Genomic DNA, 27,623 nt, shown 5'->3' on the forward strand with positions numbered 1-27,623 from the left:
TTTTTGCATTTTTGTGCTTTTTATTGATTTTACTGTTTAAAATGGCCCCCAAGCACAGTGCCAAAGTGCTGCCTAGTGTTTCTAAATCCAAGAAGGCTTTGATGTGCCCTATGGAGAAAATATACACATTAGATAAGACATGAGTCATGATGCTGTTGACTGGAAGTTTAATGTTTGTGAATCCACAATATATATTAAGTAAGGTGTCTTGACACAGACACACACACAAAACCAAGTTATGTATTGATCAATTCACAAAAAATGGGACTAAAGAGTTGAAAGAACTTAACCCTATATTTCAATATGGGAGAAGTGGTTCAGTATTAATTAATCCAGTGCTCATGGCAACTTTATAGAATATAACTATCATGAATGAGAATCTATTGTATCAGCATCTCATACCACCATCTATTTTCTCCAAAGGTCTTGAGTAAAAGCTGTCTTCCTCCAAAGATTGATTCTTAGTGGGAAATATAACTGTAACTTCTGACTCAAAGGAAATCAAATAGATAAACACAATTTTATTTAAAATTCTTCTCATTGCCACAGAATTTTGGTCAATCTAGCAATTTATAATGTTATTTAAACCTCAAGTTACCTCAGCTATTTAGATAAGACTTTTGCTGTACTGATTTCATAGGATTTATAAGAATTTATGCCACTATTAATTTACTATCACTATTTACTTTCTATCATGAGTCCTTTTCCTCAGAAGTCTATCCTCTCAAGCATCTATTTGTTGGCTGCCTTAATCAATAAGAAAATCTATCAAATTCACTTTGATATGCTCTTCCATAAACTGAAATGATCTTTGAAGCAACCGTCAACCTTCCTTTCAAAAATCCCATGAAGTTTTGTTTCCCTCTGAACAATATTAGACATATGTGCAATTCAAAATTTTTGGATTTGTAAATTCTTTATTTTTAAAATTAAATTAATAAATGCTTACTAAATTATGATAGGCATTGCTAGAATTGTTAAACTGAGTACATTTTCCTACTAAGAGGAAATTATTATTATTATTTTTGGCGGTACGTGGGCCTCTCACTGTTGTGGCCTCTTCCGCTGCGGAGCACAGGCTCCTGACGTGCAGGCCCAGCGGCCATGGCTCACGGGCCCAGCCGCTCCAAGGCATGTGGGATCCTCCCGGACCAGGGCACGAACCCGTGTCCCCTGCATCGGCAGGTGGACTCTCAACCACTGCACCACCAGGGAAGCCCTAGAGGAAATAATTTTTAATAAGACTTCCATTCTGTTAAATATACTGAATCCTTTCCATTACTAAGTTTTCATACTAGTTGAGCATTACTGACCACTCTCAGATTTTAAAAAATATATTTAAAAATTATCCATTGCTTTTATAATAAAACTAACACATACTATTATACAGAAATGTAAAGAGCTTAGAAATATAGAGAATAAAAATTAAAATTCCTATTTGCTACTCAATTTGCATTCTTTAGAGGAAATCATGGTAAACAGTTTTGAGAATGAATATATTCATGTAGTCTATCAATAAGCAAATGTGTGTGTATTCATATGTATGTGTGTATGTTCATGCAGGGGATGAGATCAGACTTTCTTCAAATGGAATCCTCTTATAGATGTGTTTCTTTCCTTGATACATACTTCTAATTCCCTTCCAAATTTGTATGTAAAAAACTGCCTTATCCTTTTTACCTCATCTTTTCAATATATATCCCACTGAATAAATGTGACATGATTCACTGGGTATTGTTTATGTATCCAGCAAGACAATAACCTTAAAAATGTTATTCCCTGTTGTTATTTTTCCAGTATATTGCTCTCATTGCCCATCTTGGCAGGAAATATCCTTCTCTCCCTCTTGAAGTTTCCCCATTGAAATATCTAGGAATACAGGTGGTTTACTAAGATATCTGTTTTCCCTTCAGATGCCAAGTGGAGGGAAACTAGAGAGTACAATTAGCCCCCGACTGCCATTGCTCCTGCCTCTTCAAAGTGCCCTTTTGTTGAAAGCTGGTCCTATTGATGGGTATCTACTAGAAATGTTAGTAGATGTGTATCTACTAGGTGATTCCAAGATTGAGCTACACATTTACATTTGCATTCACAATCTCAGTTATTCCCAAATCAGGGCAACTGTGGTCTGATGTCTGGGTCAGCTTAGGGATTTTAGTCTCAGCCCCTTGCTGTGTTAGAACCAGCCTTTCCTTATGAGCCTCTAGTCTAGACCTGGGTGTTACACCCTGACTCTGGTCTAGATGTTTTTCTCAAAAGTTATACCCACATTAGGCTAAGCTGTCACTTCCAGTCAGAATTCACAACACTCTGACTCCATCAGTAAGTTCTAATGACACTGTGTTTGAAATGAAAAAAAAACTGGGGTCTCAGTATAGTTGGGTTCCTCCCAACAGGTTACATGACTACTATGAAAATGTACCCAGCTTATTCCCATGAACCAGCACTCAGTATGGAGGAGTGTTTAGGGAGGCCTTTTGCCAGGCCATATGGAGTCCTGCTACAGACTTTTTCAACAGTTAGTGGTGCTTACCTTAATTAGGGTAACCAAAGGGATCCTTTAAGGTGTTTTCAGAAGAGGTAAAAAGGTATATTTCAAAATTCTACCTTCCCAATCCAAGAAGCAGAAGCGGTTTCATCTACTAAAAGCTTGAAGACTCACTTCTCCAGGTATAAACTACATTTGTTTATAGGGAAGTAATAATTTTATATATTACTTTCAAACTAGTCAGTATACTTATTGTTTCAAAATAGATTTTAATCAATTCTCTTTGGTTTTGTCAGCTGAAAGTAAAAGTTTTACTCCCTCTTTGCTGCTATTCATATCTCTTATTTTGTGTTCTTGTCTAATGGAAATAAGCTAGTTTTTCCACTCTGTGTTAAAAGTGACTGTGGGCTCCTTGTTTGTAAATTTAATAGAAACGTTTCTAGTATTTCATATTAAACATGAGACTGACACTTTTTGAAATGATCACAAGGTTTTATTTCTGTTATGCTTTTAATTAATAGATTGTTATTTTCACCGTTTTATATTTTTATAATGAACCCTGTTTTTTCATGCCACAGTATTCTTTTAAGTTACAGCTAGACTCTATGAACTTATTTATTAATTTAGAATATTTTCATCAAGATTAATAAATTAAATTCTATATGTATTTTTCTTTTTATGCATCCTGTATTAAATTGACTGCCTTCCAAAAAATAAAAAGAATTTTGATATCTATCTTATTTCTCCATGCCCCTGAACCTCACAAATCACATCAGATTAATGAATTCTCTAGAGAATTAACCAGTGAAATATATAAGGCTAGTTGTTCATTTTTTTCTTTTCTTTTCATTTTAGAAGATAGTTCTCCAATAACTTTCTCAGGTATTTCCATGGCTATTGTCCTATTTTCTCTTACTCCTCAAAGACAGTTTTGATGATATATATTTTTCTTTAAAAATAGTATTTTTTCCCAAGTTTTAAATTCATTTGCATATTATGATAAAAATGTTCTCTCACATTTTTAAAAATGTTCTCTGTATCTGTGAATGGTTCACTTTTCAGTTCTAATTCTGTGTGTTTCTGCTTACTCTCATTTTTTTCTTAATTAGAATTGGCAATTTACTTTCAATATACATCAACATAGACAGTATGATACTATGTATGTATTAGTCTAAGTTACACTTAAGGTGAAAAAAATTCATAGACCTAATTATAAATTCATTACCCAGATAGCATACTATTTTGTAAGTCTATGTTTCAAATGTGATTACTATAAGTGCTTCAGCTATTGATATGCCAGTTACACCAGAAGCTTTGTAAATTAGCATAATTAATATCAGAAATGAATTTTCACCAGTAAAATTAGTGAGCTATTTATCTGTACAATAAATGTTACAGTGGACTCTTCCTGGAGAGATGGGTTACACTCAATACATATAGATTAGCTACAACATATTTAAAATATTGCCCTCCCTGAGAGATCATCTTCAAAGATGGCCAGCATCAGTTTCATTTTTAAACACTAACAATGACCAATCCAAAAATGACATTAAGAAACCAAATCTTAACAATACCATCAAAAAGAATAAAATACTTAGGAATAAGCTAAACCAAGGATGCAAAAACTTGTATGCTGAAAATTACAAAATGTTGCCTAAAACAATCAAATAAGACCCAAGTAAATGAAAATACACCTCATGTTCATGGATTGGAAGACAATATTATTAAGATGTCAATACTACCCAAAGCAACCTATAGATTCAATGCAATCTCTAACAAAATCTCAAAGGTGATTTTTTTTTTTTGCAGGAATAGAAAAATCCATTTTAAAATCCATATGGAATCCAAAACAGCCCAAACAATCTTGGAAAAGAAGAGCAAAGTTGGAGTTTTCACACTTCCTGATTTCAAAACTTACTTCAAAGCTACAGAAATCCAAGCAGGTTTGAAATTGACATAAAGACAGACATATAGACCAAGGAATAAAGAGCCCAGAAGTATAACTCTCATATATAGTCAAATGCTTTTTTAAATGGGTACCAAGATCATTCAAAGGAAATAAGACTGTCTTTTCAACAAATGATGCTGGGAAAACAGGATATCTACAAGGAAAAGAATGTAGTTGGATCTTTACCTTACATCATATGCAAAACTTAACTCAAAATGGATAAAAGACCTAAATATAAGAGCTAAGACTAAAATTCTTAGGAAAAAACATAAAAAGAAAGTTTATTACATTGGATTTGGCAATGATTTCTGAATATAATATCCAAAGCACAGGTAACAAGAGAAAAATAGATAAATTGGACTAAAAAAAAACCTTAAAAGTTCTGTGCAGCAAAGGACACAATCAACACAGAGAAAAGAAACCCTATGAAATGGGAGGAAATATTTGCAAGTCATATATCTGAAGGGGGGGTTAATATCCAAATATGTAAAGAACTCCTACAGCTAAACAACAAAAATCAAACAATCTAATTTTTTAAAGAGCAAAAGACTTGAAGAGGCCAGAAGAGAGTGGGATGATGTTGTTTTTAAGTGCTACAGGGGAAAAAACAAAACAAACAAACAAAAAACTGTCTACCAAGAATTCCATACTCAACAAAATTATACATGAAGAATGAAGGAGAAATCAAGAATCCCTGCATACACAAAAGCTGAGGGAGTTCATCAAAAGCTGACTGGCCCTGGACTACAAGAAATGCTAAAGGATGTCACTCAGGCTGAAATACACAGTAATTCAAAGCCATATGAAGAAATAGAGAACTCCAGTAAAGGTAACTCTATAAGCAAATATAAAAATCATATTATTATACTTTTGATTTGCAATTCCTCCTATTTCCTACATTATTTAAAAGACAAATGCATGGAACAATTATTGTAAGTCTATGTTAATGAATACAAAATGTATAAAGATATATTTGTGACAATAACAGTATAAAGGGGGGATAGAGCTGTATTGTAGAAGAGTTTTGTATACTATTGAAGCAAAGATAATATCAATTAAAAATAAATTGTTATAAATTTAGTATGGTAACTGTAATTCCCATGAAAAACACTAAGGAAATATCTAAAAATATATACACAAAAGGAATTGGGAGTGAATCAAAATGGTACACTACAAAGAATCACCTAAAAGAAGGCACAAAAGAAGGGAGTAATGGAGAAAATGAAGGACAAAAAAAGTGTGACATACTGAAAACAAATATCAAAATGGCAGAAGTAAGTCCTTCCTGTCAGCAATTGCTTTAAAAGTAAATGGATTAAATTCTCCAATCAAATGTCAGAGGTTGGCAGACTGGATTTAAAAAACTGTATTTTGTCTATAAGAGACTCATTTTAGATCCAATGACACAAATAGGTTAAAAGTGAAAGGATAGAAAATGATACTTCATGCAAATACAAGCAAAAGACTGCTGGGGTAGCTATACTAATATCAGACAAAATAGACTTCAAGTAAAAATCTCTTACAAGAGACAAAGAAGCATACCATGTATTGATAAAAGGGTCAATTCATCAAGAAGATATAATAATCCAAACATAAGCACCAAACAATAGGTCTCCAAAATGTATGAAGCAAAACCCACAGAACTGAAGGGGGAAAATAGACAGCTTCACATTAATAGTTGGAGATTTCTTAAATAATTGATAGAATATGTATACCAAAGTTAAATAGGAAAATAGAGGATGTGAACAGCACTATAAATCAACTAGATATAACAGATATATAGAGATCACTTCACCCAATAAAAGCAAGTGCACATGAAATCATTTATAGTGCAAAATGTTTGAAATGTTCTGTTTCACATGTAAAATTTAAAAAGTAAATAAATGTTGATATTCATGACAAATTTTAGTCTGAGACTTGTCATCAATAACTGGTAATGAGGTTTTAGAAGCTACTTTTATCTACCATATTTTACTATTTTGGAAGCTACCATTGTGTATTAAAAAGAATTAAATTGTCATAGGTCAGTTTACAATAGGTCAGAAAGTAGTTTGTCATGCCCTGCAAAGAACCAGTTTTTAGATTTAGTCTTTGTTCTTTTTATTTTCTGTTTTCTATCTCACTAACCTCTTCTTTTATCTTTATTTCCTCATTTAATTTTCCTTAAGTTTTTAAAAATCTTTCTTCCAACTTAGGTTCAGTTAACAATTAATTCTTTTTGTATTATATTATTTAATAACACAAGTGTCTAAGAAATGAGTTTTTCTGAGTACAATTTTCAACAATATTATTTATATCATAATTTATGTTTTTATTATTTTTACTTTTTAGACTACTTTAATTCACATTTTAACAAGTTATTTTGTGTGCCTTATATTTCTAAGTAGTTGTTTTTGTGTTACTTTTCTATTTTATTAGTAATTTCTAGTTTCAATGTACTCAGCTTAGATAATATAACCTTTATTATATAGCTTATGATCATATCAATAACTTTTGGAAGTTATTATGCTTTATAGGATAGAGACGTGTATGTATAAACTAAACAGAACAATGATTTACATATGTATAAACATATATAAAGAAAAATATACATGTATATCTCCCCAAAAAGCAAAATAATATGTGTGTATGAGTGTGCATGTCTGTGTGTGTGCATGTGTATGAACACTCTGTGTTGATTAAATTGAAGGGACATTCTCTGTCAGCTTCATAGAGTCTGGAATATAGATTTATATCTTTGACTCATTTTTCCTCTTATTTATCCTCCTTAGTCATATTCATTTTTTGTCTGTCTATTTTATCCATAGCTGGCTGAGAGAAGTGTTATGTTAATTTCTTGTCCTATTTTTGCTTTTGCTTGTTTTTGGTTTTTTTGCTTTATGTATTGTGATGGTATTTTAGTAGCTATACAAAGACTTGTGACACTTATATGTTCTTTGTGGATTACAGGTTGTTCATCAGAAAGTGCCCCAGTTTGTCTCCTTTAAAGCTCTACCTTGCATTCAGTCTTGTCTGATCCTAACATTGCACTCCCTGATTATCTTTGTGCACATGTGACTTTTATCTTTTTAACGTCAACTGTTGTGCATTTGGGGCAGTTCATACTTGTCGTTCATCATGACCCTCAGTTCTCCACACTACCATGCAAAGAAAGACAGGTATATCTAACTTTAGAGGTTATTTCAGCTACTTGACAGTAAACATGAATTTATAATGTCAGAGGAGAATATGAAAAAAAAGCTAGGTATTACAGTCATCATTTTCCTGAGGAAAGCACAAAAATAAACCCCTCTACATAGTTTCCTTTACCAACATTTCTCAATTCCTAGTCTCAGTACCCTCTACATAAAGCTCCTCTTTCCCACACCTGTTTCTTACCTCAGGCTTTTATACTACTTATCCCCACCATACTTTTGAAAAACCCCACACACTTCCGCATTTCATTTTTCTCTTCCCCAGGCAATCTTATCCACTCTCACTATTTTCCATGCCATCTAAACACTTATGGTCTCCAAATGTAAATCTCCAGATTCAAATTGTCATTTGAGCTTTAGAACCACACATGTGAATTCTTTGTTTCTCAGCCCCCAAATCTGTTCTTCCTCTGTCTTCCTCATCCCATTAATTGGCCTACCTACTTGCCCACACCAGAAACCTAAGATTCACACCTGTCCTCTTCTCCTCCACTTCTCACCTCTGCTTAATCATTACTAAATCTAATGGAGGCTGATTCCTAAAAAGCTCAAAACTCAACCACCTCTCTCTTTCTCTACTGCCATTCTCTTTTGGGAATCATTATTCTTTTCTCAAACAGTTAAAGTGGTCTTTTAAAATGCAAATCTTGTCATGCTTACCCCTCTCCACTTAGAATTATTCTGTGGATTTGGATCAAATAACGAGTCCCTGATTCCTGGTAGTTCCTCTAGGCTTACCTCATACACTCTTATTCCCTTTATTTCATGCAGTTACATTGGAACTTTCTATGTATCTGTAATAAGAAAAGTTCTCTCCTGTTGCAGGTAAAATGCCGAAATATTTTCTTCCTTTCTCCTCAGACTTCTGTGCTTCATTTTTTTCATGCTTCAGTAAAATTCAATTTTCATGGAAGTCTTCATAGGCCAAATTAGATCTTTGTGCACACACCTCCAAGATGGCATTCATCATACTTGTAATTGTTCACTTTGTGTTTTTCTCACCCTTTAGACTTCATGAATGCAGAGGGAAATCCTGTCCTGGATTTTTGCTATGTTCCCAGCACCTGTCATACTTCCTGAGATGTGATGGGTACTTAATAAATACTCATTAACTACAGGAGAAAAATATGAAGTAACTGAGGTGATTAGATAGATGGTGCACACATTTCTTTCATTTATCTTTTTGCTGTATTGTTTCTCTTTTTATTTTAAAATTGATGAAAGGATTGTTTACCCCAACACACACAGAACCCATTTGCTTACACCATGAAAATAATCTCCTCTACTCTAAATTAGAAAATTACTGCAGACATTAGAAACTCCTATGATTGTAAGTTTCTCTTTACTTAGCTCCTTATTTTCTATGAAACAATCAGACTCCTGGAACATTACCAGATAATTCTGTCATGTTGTCTAATCATGAAATTCTAATAATTTCAAACAGAACAAATATGTTCTGGTTTACATGATTTCAGTCTTATTGTAGATTTCAGTCTGCACCCTTGACAATTGATATTGGGCAGCTGTATAAAATTAATGAAACATATTTTCAAATAGACACCTTAGTGACAAGTTGCTTTTTCAGAGAGATAGAGTTACACTTTAAACTATTTTAATGAGTGTAGAAATTCAGTAGCAATATTTCCCCCCAGTTTTCATCTAAAAGTAAAAAATAAGTTAACTGAAATTTAGATAATGTATGAAAGAGCAAACTCTGCTAATAGACTTTTAAAATTCTTATTAAGTGAAGGAAATGCACAGAAATGTGAGATGAGCTTATTTATAGAAATGTCAAAAATAACTTTCAACACATGCAGAAAACCTTTTTCTTTGTAACTACTTGAGTTGGCTTTATACTGTGGTTTGACACTTTTCCCTGAAGCTTTCTCTATTTTGGATATAAATAGAGTGGAATAGAATTAGACATTATTTAAAAAAAAATAGGTGGTATATAAAGTTTTTGTCACTTGGCCATATCTTGGAGTTAACTTAAAGGCTTAATACCCTTCAATAGTTTCTAACTCTCCCAGAATCCTAGGAAAGTGAATTGAGAAAGTCCATGTAAAATAATTTGCCAAACTCTAGTACTTGTCTCAGCAAGAGATGGCATTCAGTAACTAAATAATGAAAAATAAGTTTATTTTTAAAATATAAGCATTTTAGTATTGGTAAGTTTTGAAAGTTCTAGGAGACTAAGCTGTCTTCCTTACCTAGTCAAAAATCCTTTACTGATTACAGTTATGACTTTCAAATGGTGGATCACGAAATTCCTAGAATTCTACAGACATGCCTCAGCCATTAGAGTAGGTAACAAAGGGATTAGGGCTTCAACACATGAATTTCAGAGGATGTATCAGTCTAAAACATCTATCCTCATAGAGATAGTTGGATATACAAATCTGATGTCTGGAAGAAAGTTATGGGTTAGAGTCAATTTGGGAGTCATGCAAAAGTAGATAATATTAAAAGCCAAGAAATCAGGTGAGATCACCAAATGGTGATTGTGGATAGAAAAAGAGAAAAGAGATCCTAAAATTATAGCCATAGGCACTAAAATACTTAGAGACTGAGGAAATTAACTGAAACTAATAAGGGACACTAGGAAGGAATGAACAAAGGGTGCACACAGGTTGAGGACTTCACTTTGATTAGGAACATGGATGGAAATCCATAGAACCAGAAGAGAAAGCAAAGGAAATTGTGCAGGCAGCTGAACTGAGGAGGAGGTGGAAGCTTGGGAATTTCCTTTTGGCTGCTTCTGTTTTCTCAGTGAAATATGAAACAAGGTTCTTAGCTGAGAAAGAGGATGTAGGAAAAGGTCTTGGGGGGATTTGAGGAGAGAAAAAAATGAATGAAATGGTCATCTAGGGGAGTGAGAGACTGAATAGACCAAGGAAATATAGTCTGTCTGCTAGGCAGTATTAAAAGCCTACATGAAACCACAATTATGAATTTAAAAAGGAGAACTTTTAATGGTTAGAATGGCTATGTGCTTTCTCCAGCTGGGTTCAATCCTGTGCAGGGGCAGAATCCATGGAGAGTTGGAGTTAATCAGTTTAGCAAGTTATTATCATAAAGAGAGAGAATGTTTGCAAGGGAGAGATTCCAATATTTGGGTAAGACGATGCAGTATGGAGTAGGGTGAGAGACAGTAAAAAGGTGGTATGACTGATGGGTTTTAAGCACAAGTGTGTGAAGGAATGTTAGTGATGGAGGACTAGAGGGAGTGAGCTAGAAAAATAGCAGGTGCTAGTTGAAGAGTGGAATGTTTAAATTGAGCTAATGAAGAAGTCAGTAATACTGGTACTAACAAGGCTAGCACATGGCTGTGGAAATACTGACTTATGTACTTGCAAAAGAAGATCACTGGAAGAAAGGAACACAGAAACTGAGAAGTGAGGATTAAAGAATGTTGCTAGTGCGGAAACAAAGAGGACCAGTACATGATTGTGGGAATTAGTGGGATAAGCTCACTAGAGAAGAGAAAGTTCAGACACAGAGATCATCTCCATAGATATGGAAGTCACGAAGATTATAATAAAACCAACAGGGAGAGAGAATTAAGATCTTCAAAGATTGAATGAGAGTGACTCAAAGATCAGTTTGAAGACTTCAGACTTAAATGTGGGTATCTTTAAAGAGGAAAAAAGTGGAGAATAATCTGGAAGCAGTAATGAGGAGCATGAAAACATTCTACTCCCTAGCTCTGTGACATGAGGAGCATGGGACAGAAAAGCACTTCAGAGTGCTTCAGGGAAACATTGTTCTGAGGAAAAGTCTGGTGCTCTTAGAGTTAAAAAGTAAGAGAAACACTCAGAGAAGCTACAGGCACAGGATTAAACAGATGGATCAACATAGTGGAACGGATGTCCAAAATGGGCATAAAAACTTAAGGAAACTGAATGCGATAGATGTGGCATTTTACTTTGGTGGGGGAAAAACATATTATTCAATACATGGGACAATTATTCAATCATTAGTAAAAGTAAAATCCTGCATCTATTTTTTTCTGAATCCATCATGAATCACAATTTAAATATAAAAATAATAATTTAAAAGTTCTATAAAACATTTAAAAAAATAATTTTAAAATCTTCAAGAATGAAGTTTTGCAGAGCATGCAAAGAAATATTGAAACATTAAAGGAAAGGGTTGAATGTTTATGCTATAAAAAGAGAAAATTTCTGAATAAACACTAAAGAATTAAAAGGCAAACAATAAACTTGAAAAAAAAAGTTTGAAACAATTATTACAGACAAAAGACAAGTTTTGTTAATATATCAAAATGACACACTAATCAATAAAAAAAAGAGATGAGAAAACTAATAGGCCACCAGTACTGTAGGATTAGGGCCCCACCCTCATGACTTCACTTAACTTTAATTACTTTTTAAAGACTATATCTCCAAATACAGTCACATTGGGGATTAGGGCTTCCACATGTGGATTTGAAGAGGACACAATTCAATCCACAACAGGCAGGCATCAGCAGGTGAAGTCTAAGACATATGCTTGGGAACTAGATACAAAGGAACTTAGTGAAACCTGAAAGATTGAATTTGACTGGAAATACTCCAAATATAGTAATAGTGTTCAAAGAATGCTGGGTAGAGAGAATATAACAAGTGCATCTGTTAATGCACTTAACTGTCTAACTTAATTCTGTTAAACAGAATTCAAGAAAATAAGACCTGAAATCACCACCTTAAACTAAGCTCCATATTGACAACATATAACCATATAACCTATATAACTGCTGCTTAAATGATACATAAATGAGATCTAGGAAAAAAATCAAGACAGCGAAGATGTTTAGCTCTTATAAACAATAGAATAATGTTGAAGAGCATAGAAAGGAGAGTGACAGGGAGAGAAGAAAGGAGGGGAGGAAGAGTGAGAGAAAGAACACTTAGCTTAGGGAGATATGTAGGTAAATTTTCTCCCTTGTAATAAAAATTTTTGCCAAAATAGTTAGAAAGAATTTTGTAAATAGTGTTAATTGGTGTGATGTAATGGGGCCCTTTCATATTCCATATAAGTCTTTGAGTGTTCTTTCTTGATTAGAAAATATGTGAAGTCAGACATAAAAACATATGCAATATTTTTTAAAAATAGGTTCTTTCTTATACCAAGTGGGGCTCAAAGCTCACAGTTTTGATTTATCCATTTTCAAAGTTCTAGATGAAATAAATTAATCAGTGTAATAGGGAAAATTCTAAATTGCTACTGGAAATAAGTCTCTGAAAAGTTTCAACAAGACACCAGAGCAGGGTGAGAGGAATGCTAATGTTGCCATTCATGAAATACACCAGTGGATGCTGCCTGAGAAGTAGAGGAGCAAGCACAATGTTCCAGGGATAGAACCTCAGCTCTCTGGCTGCATCACCGTGAACCACTCTTAAGAATGAGCCAGTATCATGTCATTGGAGGTGAAAAAGCCAAGGAGTTCAAGAACAGACATTCTGAGTAGGTAGAGCAATGGCTTCCAATAAAACAGACCCTGTGGGAAATCGACACACCCATCTCATGCTTTCTACACCATAGACAGTTGGCAAATGTTAGCCTATAAAACAATCTACAAATATCTCAGCTTGTATGGTTTACCTAATTTTCTTTGCCTGATGTATTTCAAACAACATAAAATCAAGACATGTTGTTAATTTTTTTAGTATTCCCAGTGGCAAAACAAAACTATCCTAATTTAGTGAAGGTCAATTTTAACCTTTTTATTTCAGATCACAGCAGGAAATAAAATAATAGCTGAACTTTTCTATCTTTTTGGCATAATGGAAATCCTGAAAACATTTCAATCTCATTTTTATCAATTACATTGGTAACCTCTATTAACTTTTCCCTTTTTCTTTAATCTACCCTTTCTAGTTTCTGTTCTGCCTGTCCTTGATAGAGGAGCTGCACAACCTCAGGGCCTGGGAGCAAATAAGACGTTTGCCTACTAAAAGTGAATGATCCTGAAGGACTTCCCTTTGGGTGGTCTAAAGATTGCATCTGAGAAGTCACTTCGCATTCTTTGGGGATCTGAGTTTTCCAACTATCAAATATGTAAATTAATTCAACTGTATTTTAATACGGATGAGGATATGACCACCATGAAAACAACACAACTTCTCTGGTTTTAATTGAACATTTTATACTATTTCATTTTATCTCCTCTCAGTATATCAATTATACTTCTCTTAAAAATTTTTAGTGATCGTTCTAAAGTTAACAATATAAATCTTTACCTAACCTAAGTCCACTTTCAAATAACACTATATTGCTCCTATCCTCTGCACATCATAAATGAAAGAGAAAGTATGATTGAATGACACTTTTCCATCAAGAGATGAAAACAACACAAACTCACCTAAGCCAAAGAAATTAATCTAATTTCTCAATCTTATCCAGGTGGATTTTGGTGTTTTTTGACTCCAGGGGAAAAACAGAAATAAAAAGAAACAATCAATAAATGCAGTTATATATGCATTTAAGTTAACCACAAAACAGTTAAATATATGATGGATATTAATATATCTATATCAATTTCTGGAATGTCTTTAAATGTAAATGGTTTAAAATCACCAGATCAGAGATTGTCAGACTGAATTTTAAAACAAACATCAACTGTATATTGTCCATACAAAACCCATTTTAATATAGTGACTCAAGTACATTAAATGTAAAAAGGTTGGAGAAAGCTACACCATGCAAACACTAATTAAAAGATTGGTGATTTCAGACAAAGCATACTTTAGAACAAGGGAGTGTATTAGGGATAAAGAGGAGTATTACATATTATAAAGGGGTCAATTTTATAAGAAGACATAACAGTCCTAAACAGTCATCCTCCTAACAATAGAATCGCAAAATATGTGAGGTAAAAACTAATAGAACTGAAGGAGAAATGGAAAAACACACTCTTATAGTTGGAGACATCAACAGTCCTGTGTCAATCAGTAATAGACAGATCAATCAGGCAGGAAAATAATGTAGTCTGTAAGACTAATTTAAAAAGGAGTTGTAGTGAGCATTATATTCTAAATGATAAAATTGGTTCCCAGAGGTATGGGTTAACAATTCTGAAACAGCTATATGTGTACACTAGAATTAAACAAGTAAATGGTTAGCAGATGAAAAGATTCAGATTATCAGTGTCAGAGTCAGGGATTACAGAAAAGCAAGGGGAAAAGGCAAGAATAATCCATGTGTTAATGGATCAGAGATTGAGACATCAATATGAGCTCATGTTTAGTTAACATAGTTATAGATGGTTACATATAGAGATATCTACAAATACATGCATATATACCAGTTAGTACACAAACATATATATATATATATATATCCTTTCTCTGTCAGCTGAGAGAGTCTAGAAGCAATGACTCTTTAGCAGCAACAAGCATACCTAGAATCAAGATCTTGATGTCCAATGCCATTCTCTAAAAAAGTAGCCAAGATTTTGGAGAAGTGGCTGATTCTAAGATTGGGGCAGAAAATAAGAAAAGTAAGAAAGTCGAATTAAATACACATGCACACACACACACACACACACACACACACACACAAGGACAGGAATTACGTTATGTCAAAGAGCCAAATGAAAGCGCTCTCAATCTCTAAAGCAGGACAATTAAAGTAGTATAGGATTATAACACAAAGAATGAAATAAGTACCCATTAGTCCATACTGATGTAAATAAACGATTGAATAAATAAATAAATGGGGGAGAATAGACAAATATCCCATGCAGATAAATTCCACATAATTTATATAGATACTCATTCTTTAAATGATGGAACATAACTTTCCACTCCTTAAGTGTGGGTTGTGCATAGTGACTGGCTTCCTAAGAGTACAGTATAGAAAAAAGGGGGTGGGGTGGAGAATAACTTTAAAATGGACAAAATTGTTAAACGTTGCAAAGTTTGACCAGGGTAATATCAACAGTGATAAATCATGTTGATAGTATGCCCCCTTAATATGATGTGATGAGAATGGCATTTTACCCCTGTGATTATTCCTCCCCAATACCTGTAACTCCAGTCTAATCATGAGAAAAACATCAGACAAATCTCAACTGAGGGCTATTCTACGAAATATCTGTTCACTTCTTCTGAAAACCATCAAGGTTAGCAAAAACAAGGAAAACGTGAGAAACTACAACAGCCAAGAAGAACCTGAGGAGACATGACAATTAATTATAATATGGTTGCCTAGATGAGATCCTGGTACATTATAAGGAAATTAGATAAAAGCTGAGGAGTCAATAAAATATGGACTTTTGATAATGATAATGTATCAATATTTGTTCATTAATTGTAACAAATGAACTACAAATGTAACTATTAATAATAAGGGAACTGGGTATAGGGTATATGGGAACTCTCTGTACTATCATCATAATTTTTTCTGTAACTTTAAAACTATCCTAAAATTTTTTAAAAGTTTATTTAAACAAATTTAAGCCTCTTTCTTTCTTTTTTATTTTTTTTACTTTTTTGTGGTACACGGGCCTCTCACTGTTGTGGCCTCTCCCGTTGCGGAGCACAGGCTCCGGACGCACAGGCTCAGCGGCCATGGCTCGCGGGTGCAGCCGCTCCATGGCATGTGGGATCTTCCCAGACTGGGGCACGAATCCGTGTCCCCTGCATCAGCAGGCAGACGCTCAACCACTGTGCCACCAGGGAAACCCTAAACCTCTTTCTTTAGTGATAAAGAAAACCTTCCTCAGACTTTAAAATAGTAGTCCCAACTCCCTTCCCTTCTAGCCATCAAGGTTTCAGAAAATTTTAACACTTAATCCTGGTCACTGAGTTACAGGCTCCAATGCACTCTTGGAAAATCCATCTAATAGCTGCTAATGTGATGAGCAAGATGATGTAGCCTTACATCATCCTCTTGGATGATGTAACCTGCACAGTTTATATGGAAAAAGGGCTGCAGGGTAATTAAGATCCAGTGCCTAAACAGTGTGGGTGTTTAATGATTGTTAGCTAAAGGAAAAATAGATGCATTCATTCAGTCTTATTCCAATAATGCTAGAAAAAAAAATGAAACTAAAACTTATGTCTAAGAAGTGGAAAACAGTATTCTCTGTCATTAAATTGAAAATTATCTTAATGTGTAATTAATGGACTACATGTGTGTGTATTACATATGTGTTTCTTAAAGAGTAAACCTAATTGTTGGCCAAGACTGATTAAGTTATTCATTTAGCAGGGGGAGTCACTTAATGAAGTCAGTTAATTTCTATACTTATTGTCATTAAAATTAATTGACAAGACTTTTAAAAAGACATTCTCAGAATTCTGTTTTGGCAGTCATCATCACTGGTTCTACTCCTGAACATAGCTGTAGCTACATTTGTTCTTAAAAAACCATAGGTGCAAGCAGGAATTTAAATGTTTCTGACTTATAGACTGAAGCCTGTATTTTTCTGCTCTCATTGGCGAGTCATGGGCAAGAAGTTTGGAGGCCCTGAAACCTCAACAGAAAAGAAGAATTTAAGATTTCTATTTAAATGTGATACAAGAAAGTAAGGTTTGGATAAAAAATTTCTCCTCTCAATTTCAACTTCACTTGGTTTTTACTTCTTTAATTCTTGCTCTTCTATTGGTTATAATTAATGACTTGTTAACATTGATAAAAAGAACTTAAATCACAGTTAACTTTTATTCTTGTAGATGTTTTAAAAATCATAAAATAGTTTTAAAAATCATAATCTGAGATCTTTTTCCCTGCAGCTAAAACTAATTTGATCCAGCTAACCATAGAACATGATTTACTAAATTATACAAGATGATTATTTTTCCATGGATCAAAATATCTGAAATAAAAGAATTATAAAATTAGTGAATATAGTATGGCTATCACAGACCATAATATACATTTTTTTTAACTTCTTTATTGGAGTACAATTGCTTTACAATGGTGTTTTAGTTTCTGCTTTATAACAAACTGAATCACAAACACATAAACATATGTTCCCATATCTCTTCCCTGTTGCATCTCCCACCCTTCCACCATCCCTATCCCACCCCTCTAGGTGGTCACAAACCACCTAGCTGATCTCCCTGTGCTATGTGGCTGCTTCCCACTAGCTATCTATTTTACATTTGGTAGTGTATATATGCCCATGACACTCTCTCACTTTGTCACAACTTACCCTTCCCCCTCCCCATATCCTCAAGTCCATTCTCTAGTAGGTTTGTGTATTTATTCCCGTCTTACCCCTAGGTACTTCATGACATTTATTTTTTCTTAGATTCCATATATATGTGTTAGCATACAGTATTTGCTTTTCTCTTTCTGATTTACTTCACTCTGTATGACAGACTCTATGTCCATCTACCTCACTACAAATAACTCAATTTTGTTTCTTTTTATGGCTGAATAATATTCCATTGTATATATGTGGCACATCTTCTTTATCCATTCATCTGTTGATGGACACTTAGGTTGCTTCCAAGTCCTGGCTATTGTAAATAGAGCTGCAAAAAACATTTTGGTACATGACTCTTAGAATTATGGTTTACTCAGAGTATATGCCCAGTAGTGGGATTGCTGGATCATATGGTAGTTCTATTTGTAGATTTTTAAGGAACCTCCATACTGTTCTCCATAGTGGCTGTATCAATTTACATTCCCACCAACAGTGCAAGAGTGTTCTCTTTTCTCCACACCCTCTCCAGCATTTATCGTTTCCAGATTTTTTGATGATGGCCATTGTGACCAGTGTGAGATAATATCACATTGTAGTTTTGATTTGCATTTCTCTAATGATTAATGATGTTGAGCATTCTTTCATGTGTTTGTTGGCAGTCTGTATATCTTCTTTAGAAAAATGTCTATTTAGGTCTTCTGCCCATTTTTGGATGGGGTTGTTTGTTTTTTTGTTATTGAGCTGCATGAGTTGCTTGTAAATTTTGGAGATTAATCCTGTGTGAGTTGCTTCTCTTGCAAATATTTTCTCCCTTTCTAAGGGTTGTCTTTTGGTCTTGTTTATGGTTTCCTTTGCTGTGCAAAAGCTTTGAACTTTCATTAGGTCTCATTTGTTTATTATTTGTTTTTATTTCCGTTTCTCTAGGAGGTGGGTCAAAAGGATCTTGCTGTGATTTATCTCATAGAGAGTCCTACCTATGTTTTCCTCTAACAGTTTGATAGCGTCTGGTCTTATATTTAGGTCTTCAAACCATTTTGAGTTTATTTTTGTGTATGGTGTTAGGGAGTGTTCTAATGTCATACTTTTACATGTAGCTGTCCAGTTTTCCCAGCATCACTTATTGAAGAGGCTGTCTTTTCTCCACTGTATATGCTTGCCTTCATTATCAAAGATAAGGTGACCATATGTGTGTGGGTTTACCTCTGGGTTTTCTATCCTGTTCCATGGATCTATATTTCTGTTTTTGTGCCAGTACCATAGTGTCTTGATTACTGTAGCTTTGTAGTATAGTCTGAAGTCAGGGAGCCTGATTCCTCCAGCTCCATTTTTCATTCTCAAGATTGCTTTGGCTATTCGGGGTCTTTTTTGTTTCCATACAAATTGTGAAACTTTTTGTTCTATTTCTGTGAAAAATGCTAGTGGTAGTTTGAAAGGGGTTGCAATGAATCTGTAGATTGTGTTGGGTAGTAGATTTATTTTCACAATGTTGATTCTTCCAATCCAAGAACATGGTATATCTCTCGATCTATTTGTATCATCTTTAATGTCTTTCATCAGAGTCTTATAATTTTCTGCATGAAGGTCTTTTGTCTCCTTAGGTAGGTTTATTCCTAGATATTTTATTATTTTTGTTGCAATGGTAAGTGGGAGTGTTTTCTTAATTTCATTTACAGATTTTTCATCATTAGTGTATAAGAATGCCAGAGATTTCTGTGCATTAATTTTGTATCCTGCTACTTTACTAACTTCATTGATTAGCTCTAGTAGTTCCCCGGTAGCAGCATTAGAATTCTCTGTGTATTGTATCATGTCATCTGCAAACAGTGACAGTTTTACTTCATCTTTTCCAATTTGGATTCCTTTTATTTCTTTTTCTTCTCTGATTGTTGTGGCTAAAACTTCCAAAACTATGTTGAATAAGAATGGTGAGTGTGGGCAACCTTGTGTTGTTCCTGATCTTAGTGGAAATGCTTTCAGTTTTTCACCATTGAGGACAATGTTTGCTGTGGGTTTGTCATATATGGCCTATATTATGTTGAGGAAAGTTCCCTCTATGCCTACTTTCTGCAGGGTTTTTATCATAAATGAGTGTTGAATTTAATCAAAAGCTTTCTCTGCATCTATTGAGATGACCATATGGTGTTTCTCCTATAATTTGTTAATATGGTGTATCACGTTAATTGATTTGCGTATATTGATGACTACTTACATTCCTAGAATAAACCACACTTGATCATGGTGTATGATCATTTTATTGTGCTGTTGGATTCTGTTTGCTAGTATTTTGTTGAGGATTTTTGCATCTATGTTCATCAGTGATATTGGCCTGTAGCTTTCTTTCTTTGTGACATCTTTGTCCGTTTTTGGTATCAGGGTGATGGTGGCTTCTTAGAATGAGTTTCAGAGTGTTCCTCCCTCTGCTATATTTTGGAAGAGTTTGAGAAGGATAGGTATTAGTTCTTCTGTAAATGTTTGATAGAATTTGCCTGTGAAGCCATCTGATCCTGAGGTTTTGTTAGTTGGAAGATTTTTAATCACAGTTACAATTTCAGTGCTTGTGATTGGTCTGTTAATAGTTTCTATTTCTTCCTGGTTCAGTCTTGGCAGGGTGTGCATTTCTAAGAATTCTCCATTTCTTCCAGGTTGTCCATTTTATTGGCATAGGGTTACTTGTTGTAATCTCTCATGATCCTTTGTATTTCTGCAGTGTCAGTTGTTACTTCTCCTTTTTCATTTCTAATTCTATTTATTTGAGTGTTCTCCCTTTTTTTCTTGATGAGTCTGGCTAATGGTTTATCAATATTGTTTACTTTCTCAAAGAACCAGCTTTTAGTTTTATTGATCTTTGCTATCGTTTCCTTCATTACTTATTCATTTATTTCTGATACTATCTTTATGATTTCTTTCCTTCTGCTAACTTTAGGATTTTTTATTCTTCTTTCTCTAGTTGCTTAAGGTGCAAGGTTACATTGCTTATTTGAGATGTTTCCTGTTTCTTGAGGTACGATTGTATTGCTATAAACTTCCCTTTTAGAACTGCTTTTGCTGCGTCCCATAGGTTTGGGGTCATCATGTCTCCATTGTCATTTGTTTCTAGGTATTTTTTGATTTCCTCTTTGATTTCTTCAGTGATCATTTCGTTATTAAGTAGTGTATTGTTTAGACTCCATGTGTTTGTATTTTTTACAGACCTTTTCCTGTAATTGACATCTAGTGTTATAGCATTGTGGTCGGAAAAGATACTTAATACAATTTCAATTTTCTTAAATTTACCAAGGCTTGATTTGTGACCTAAGATATGATCTATCCTGGAGAATGTTCCATCAGCACTTGAGAAAAATGTGTATTCTCTTGTTTTTGGATGCAATGTCCTATTAATATCAATTAAGTCCATCTTGTTAAATGTATCATTTAAAGCTTGTGTTTCTTTATTTATTTTCATTTTGGATGATCTGTCCATTGGTGAAAGTGGGGTGTTAAAGTCCCTTACTATGAATGTGTTACTGTCGATTTCCCCTTTTATGGCTGTTAGTATTTGCCTAATGTATTGAAGTGTTCCTATGTTGGGTGCATACATATTTATAATTATTATATCTTCTTCTTGGATTGATCCCTTGATCATTATGTAGTGTCCTTCTTTGTCTCTTCTAATAGTCTTTATTTTAAAGTCTATTTTTTTCTGATATGAGAATTGCTACTCCAGCTTTCTTTTGGTTTCCATTTGCATGGGATATCTTTTTCCATCCCCTCACTTTCAGTCTGTATGTGTCTCTAGGTCTGAAGTGGGTCTCTTGTAGACAGCATATATATGGGGTTTTTTTTTTTTTGTATCCATTCAGCCAATCTGTGTCTTTTGGTGGGAGCATTTAGTCCATTTACATTTAAGGTAATTATTGATATGTATGTCCCTATTTCCATTTTCTTAATTGTTTTGGGTTCATTATTGTAGGTCTTTTCCTTCTCTTGTGTTTCTTGCCTAGAGAAGTTCCTTTAGCATTTGTTGTAAAGCTGGTTTGGTGGTGCTGAACTCTCTCACATTTTGCTTGTCTGTAAAGGTTTTAATTTCTCCATCAAATCTGAATGAGATCCTTGCTGGGTAGAGTAATCTTGGTTGTAGGTTTTTCTCCTTCATCACTTTAAATATGTCGTGCCTGACCATTCTGGCTTGCAGAGTTTCTGCTGAAAGATCAGCTGTTAACCTTATGGGGATACCCTTGTGTGTTATTTGTTGTTTTTCCCTTGCTGCTTTTAATATGTTTTCTTTGTATTTAATTTTTGACAGTTTGATTAATATGTGTCTTGGCGTGTTTCTCCTTGGATTTATCCTATATGGGACTCTCTGTGCTTCCTGGACTTGATTAACTACTTCCTTTCCCATATTAGGGAAGTTTTCAACTACAATCTCTTCAAATATTTTCTCAGTCCCATTCTTTTTCTCTTCTTCTTCTGGGACCCATATAATTCGAATATTGGAGCATTTAATGTTGTCCCAGAGATCTCTGAGACTGTCCTCAGTTCTTTTCATTCTTTTTTCTTTATTCTGCTCTGCAGTAGTTATTTCCACTATTTTATCTTCCAGGTCACTTATCCGTTCTTCTGCCTCAGTTATTCTGCTATTGACCCCTTCTAGAGTATTTTTAATTTCATTTATTGTGTTGTTCATCATTGCTTGTTTCTCTTTAGTCCTTCTAGGTCCTTGTTAAATGTTTCTTGCATTTCTCTATTCTATTTCCAAGATTTTGGGTCATCTTTACTATCATTATTCTGAATTCTTTTTCAGGTAGACTGCCTATTTCCTCCTCATTTGTTAGGTCTAGAGGGTTTTTACCTTGCTCCTTCATCTCTTGTGTATTTTTCTGTCTTCTCATTTTTCTTATCTTACTCTGTTGGGAGTCTCCTTTTTGCAGGCTTCAGGTTCATAGCTCCTGTTGTTTTTGGTGTCTGTCCCCAGAGGCTAAAGTTGGTTCAGTGAGTTGTGTAGGCTTCCTGGTGGAGGGGACTAGTGCCCGTGTTCTGGTGGATGAGGCTGCATCTTGTCTTTCTGGTGGGCAGGTCCATGTCTGGTGGTGTGTTTTGGGGTGTCTGTGGACTTATGATTTTTGTCAGCCTCTCTGCTAATGGGTGGGGTTCTGTGCCTGTCTTGCTAGTTGTTTGGCATAGGGTGCCCAGCATTGTAGCTTGCTAGTCGTTGAGTGAAGCTGGGTCTTGGTGTTGAGATGGAGATGTCTGGGAGATTTTTGCCATTTGATATTACATGGAGCTGGGAGGTCTCTTGTGGACCAGTGTCCTGAAGTTGGCTCTCCCACCTCAGAGGCACAGTCCTGATGCCTGGCTGGAGCACCAACAGCCTTTCATACACACAGCTCAGAATGAAAGGGAGAAAAATTAAAAAGAAAGAAAAGAAAGAAAGAAAGAAAGAAAGAAAGAAAGAAAGAAAGAAAGAAAGAAAGAAAGAAAGAAAGAAAGAAAGAAAGAAGGAAAGAGGATAATATAAAATAAAATTATTAAAATAAAAAACAATTATTAAGATAAAGTTCTTTTTTAATGAAACAAGAAAAAGGATGGACAGAACCCTAGGACAAATGGTGAAAGCAAAGCTTTACAGACAAAATCTCACACAGAAACATACACACTCACAAAAACAGGAAAAGGGGAAAAAATAATATATCTTGCTCCCAAAGTCTACCTCCTCAATTTGGGATGATTTGTTGTCTATTCAGGTATTCCACAGATGCAGGGTACATCAAGTTGATTGTGGAGCTTTAATCCGCTGCTCCTGAGGCTGCTGGGAGAGGTTTCCCTTTCTCTTCTTTGTTTGCACAGCTCCTGGGGCTCAGCTTTGGATTTGGCCCCACCTCTGCGTGTAGGTCGCCTGAGGGCGTCTGTTCTTCACTCAGACAGGACCCAGTTAAAGGAGCAGCTGATTCAGGGCCTCTTGCTCACTCAGGCCACAGGGAGGGAGGGGTACGAATGTGGGGTGAGCCTGCGGCGGCAGAGGCCATTGTGACATTGCACCAGCCTGAGGAGCGCCATGCATTCTCCTGGGGAAGTTGTCCCTGGATCACGGGACCCTGGCTGGGGCGGGCTGCACAGGCTCCCCGGAAGGGAGGTGTGGATAGTGACCTGTGCTCACACACAGGCTTCTTGGTGGCGGCAACAGCAGCCTTAGTGTCTCATGCCCAACTCTGGGGTCCGCGCTTCTAGCCGCGGCTTGCGCCCGTCTCTGGAGCTCCTTTAAGCAGCAATCTTAATACCCTCTCCTTGCACACCAGGAAACAAAGACGAAAAAAAAGTCTCTTGTCTCTTTGGCAGGTCCAGACTTTTTCCTGGACTCCCTCCAGACTAGCTGTGGTGCACTAAACCTCTGCCGGCTGTGTTCACGCTGCCAACCCCAGTCCTATCCCTGTGCTCCAACCGAAGCCTGAGCCTCAGCTCCCAGCCCCCGCCTGCCCCGGCAGGTGAGCAGACAAGTCTCTCGGGCTGGTGAGTGCCAGTCGGCACCGATCCTCTGTGCGGGAATCTCTCCACTTTGCCCTCCACACCCCTGTTGTTGTGCTCTCCTCTGTGGCTCTGAAGCTTCCCCACTCAGCATCCCGCAGTCTCCGCCCATGAAGGGGCTTCCTAGTGTGTGGAAACCTTTCCTCCTTCACAGTTCCCTCCCACTGGTGCAGGTCCCGTCCCTATTCTTTTGTCTCTGTTTTTTTCTTTTGCCCTACCCAGGTACGTGGGGAGTTTCTTGCCTTTTGGGAGGTCTGAGGTCTTCTGCCAGCGTTCAGGGGGTGTCCTGTAGGAGTTGTTCCACATGTAGGTGTATTTCTGATGTATCTGTGGGGAGGAAGGTGATCTTTGTGTCTTACTCTTCTGCCGTCTTCCTCAACTCCCTATCCATTTTAAATGTAACGTCTGACACACATAGGGACATAATAACCATTTATTGAATTGATCTGTGTCATTTGTAGATTGGTACCTGTCTTACACTGAGCCTTTCATTAAATTTTAAAGGTATATAAGGCACTCGTGAATAGCTGCATATTTGCTTATAATTTTAACAGAGAGGATTTTTGGTTGTTGTTTTCTTTCCTTTCTTCTTTTATTTCTTTTTCTTTTTTTCTTCTTTTCCTTTTTCTTAAGAAAAGGCTCAACTGCACGGGGATTGTGCAATCAATACTCCGTCACTCTCAGTTACCCATCTAGCTATTTGAACCACCCAAACCAGGCACCACCGTAAATTAAGGTAGAAGTTAGCTTAATTGTGAATATGGTGCTGATGTAGGAACAAATTAGATATTTGCTGGTTTTCTCAATTCAAACATATCAAGTAAGGGCTAATATTACACTATACATTCTATGTGCCATCTTTCAATTACACTGTCTAAACAGGAGTAACAAGCAAGTCTTCAGGGGCTGAACAGGTAACAAACATGTTAAGTAACTAGGATGCCAGGCAAAGGGACATGGTTCTCACTAGTGTCATGGGGGTATAATTGTAAATTAAGCTTTATTAGAGAATAATTTATAAGTAGGAAATACATGATCATAAGCTCTTATAATTCCGTAAAGAGGAGTGCTTGACCTGGCATAGTGGTCTGTATGCACAACATAAATACCTCTGGAATAGGAACTCTGCATTTCCAATGCTCTACCTCAGTGGTTTTCAAAATGTGGTCCCCCACTGCTCCACCCCTACACCTACAATAGACCAACAGCATAAGTGTCAACCAGAAACTTATAAGAAATGCAAATTGTTGAATCTACTCCAGACCTATTGAATTGATTTCCCTTGAGACATCTTATTTGACCTATGGAATATTTAGAAGTATGCCTTTTAATTTCCAAATATTTAGGGCTGTTAGGATTTTTCTTTTATCTTTCTGGTATAGATTTCTAGTTTGAGTCCATTATTGTAAGAGAACATTTTTTAATTTTTTCACTTTTTTAAATTTAAGGTTTTGTTTTTTTTGTTTTTTGGGGGTTTTTTGGTAGCCCAGGAAGTGATCTGTCTTGGTAAATGTTCCATAGGCACTTGAAAAAAATGTGTATGCCGATGTTGGATGGTATGTACCATAAATGCTAGTTACATCCTATAGTTTTTGGTGTTTAGTTCTTCTGTATCTTTGCTGATTTACTAATAGTTCTACCAGTTATTGACACAGGGATGTTGAAGTCCCCAACAACAATTGTAGATTTGTCTATTTTTCCTTTGTTCTATCATTTGTTTCATGAATTTTGAGGCCCTGTTGTTTAGTACTCATACATTTAGGATTGTTATATCCTCTTGTAAACTAACCTTTTATCATTATTTGATGTCACTCTTTGTCCCAGTAATTTTCTTCACTCTGAAATCTACTTTGTGGGAGAAAAATTACATTAGTATAGCTATTCCAGGTTTCTTCTCATTAGTGTTTGCATTGTGTATCTTTTTCCATTCTTTTATGTTCAACCTACCTACATTATTATAAGTCAATTTCTTAAAGATATCATATAATTGGATCATATGTTTTAGACAGATTCTATCAATCTCTGTCTTCTCCAGTCTGCCATAGAGTCCATCCAGTGAGTCTTTTATTTCATGTATTATATTTTTCAGTTCTAAAATTTCCCTCTTAGAAGTGAGCCCTTCAGCTCCAGCCATGCCTTCAGATGACAGAAGTTCCAGCCAACATCTTGAGTGGAACTTATGAGAGACTATGAACCATTACAATCTACGATATTCCCAGATTCCTCAGAATATGTGAGATGTTTGTTGTTTTAAGACACTGAGTTGTGACATAATTTCTTATGCATTGCTATCAATGCTAGTTTTTTCAGAGACAGATGCATTAGGATGGGAAGGTGTCAGGCATTTATTTTGTTGTATCACTTTTATAAAGCAAATCAGACTTCAAGAAGATTATGCCCAAATTATGTAAAAATGGTATCAAAAAACACCAGCCCAAGTTTATTTTGGCCTTTTCTGATGGAGAAAGTCTCTATCCCCAATATACTTGTCAGAGATAAGGTATGTGTTAAGAACTTAAATTTATTTATGCCATGAGCTATATCATTAGACCATCTTGGAAATATTTTCATAATGTTAATATATTTTCTTGTCCAGAATACCAAGATATCACCTTTAACAGAATCCTTGACTTTTTAAGGTCTCTTGTTTGAGCAATTTATAGCTGCAATGCCTCCTCCCCTATTCCAACTAAGAAAGTGATATCTAAGGCCCCTTATGGGCAAGAAATACATTTTTATTTAAGATATATGGAAAGACATCTTATCAGAGATACTTTTGTCTGCTTCAGGTCCCTGTACACTTGGAAAAGTACCAAGCCATTTGAACAATGAAGCAAATCCCAAATAGCCCAAGCTCTTTTCAGATTGAGCTTTTAACCCCAGACCATCAATGAACACCTGAGACTGCAAACATGAGAGCTTATTTGACTGGGCAGTTAAAATAATCAACACATATCACAAATAATTACTGTTGCTCTTTCTACCCTAGCCCACATGTCCAGGCAGAGAAAATTAATAACAAAATGGCCAAATATGCAGGTCAACAAAATTTGTTTTGAGAGGCCTCTGAGGAATCTGGAAATCAGGATTTCTAGTTTGAAGTATTTGAAAGCACCTCTTCCTAACATAAACTATTCAGATGTAAGATGCTGTTATAGTTTATCCTGGGACTAAAGAGATAATATTTGACCATTCTATGTCTATGAAGTCTTGGTTACATTCTGTCATTCAAAGTCATACAAAGAAAATATAATTTGTGTGTACCCATGCACTGCTTAGACAGATGGAAGCACAGCAGGTAGGTAAATACTGACATTCTCTTCCATGAATACCTTC

This window comes from Aethalodelphis obliquidens, unplaced genomic scaffold (genome assembly GCF_003676395.1).
Source record: "Aethalodelphis obliquidens isolate GAN/ISIS:26980383/991018 unplaced genomic scaffold, ASM367639v1 scaffold58, whole genome shotgun sequence".
Classification (NCBI taxonomy): Eukaryota; Metazoa; Chordata; class Mammalia; order Artiodactyla; family Delphinidae; genus Aethalodelphis; species Aethalodelphis obliquidens.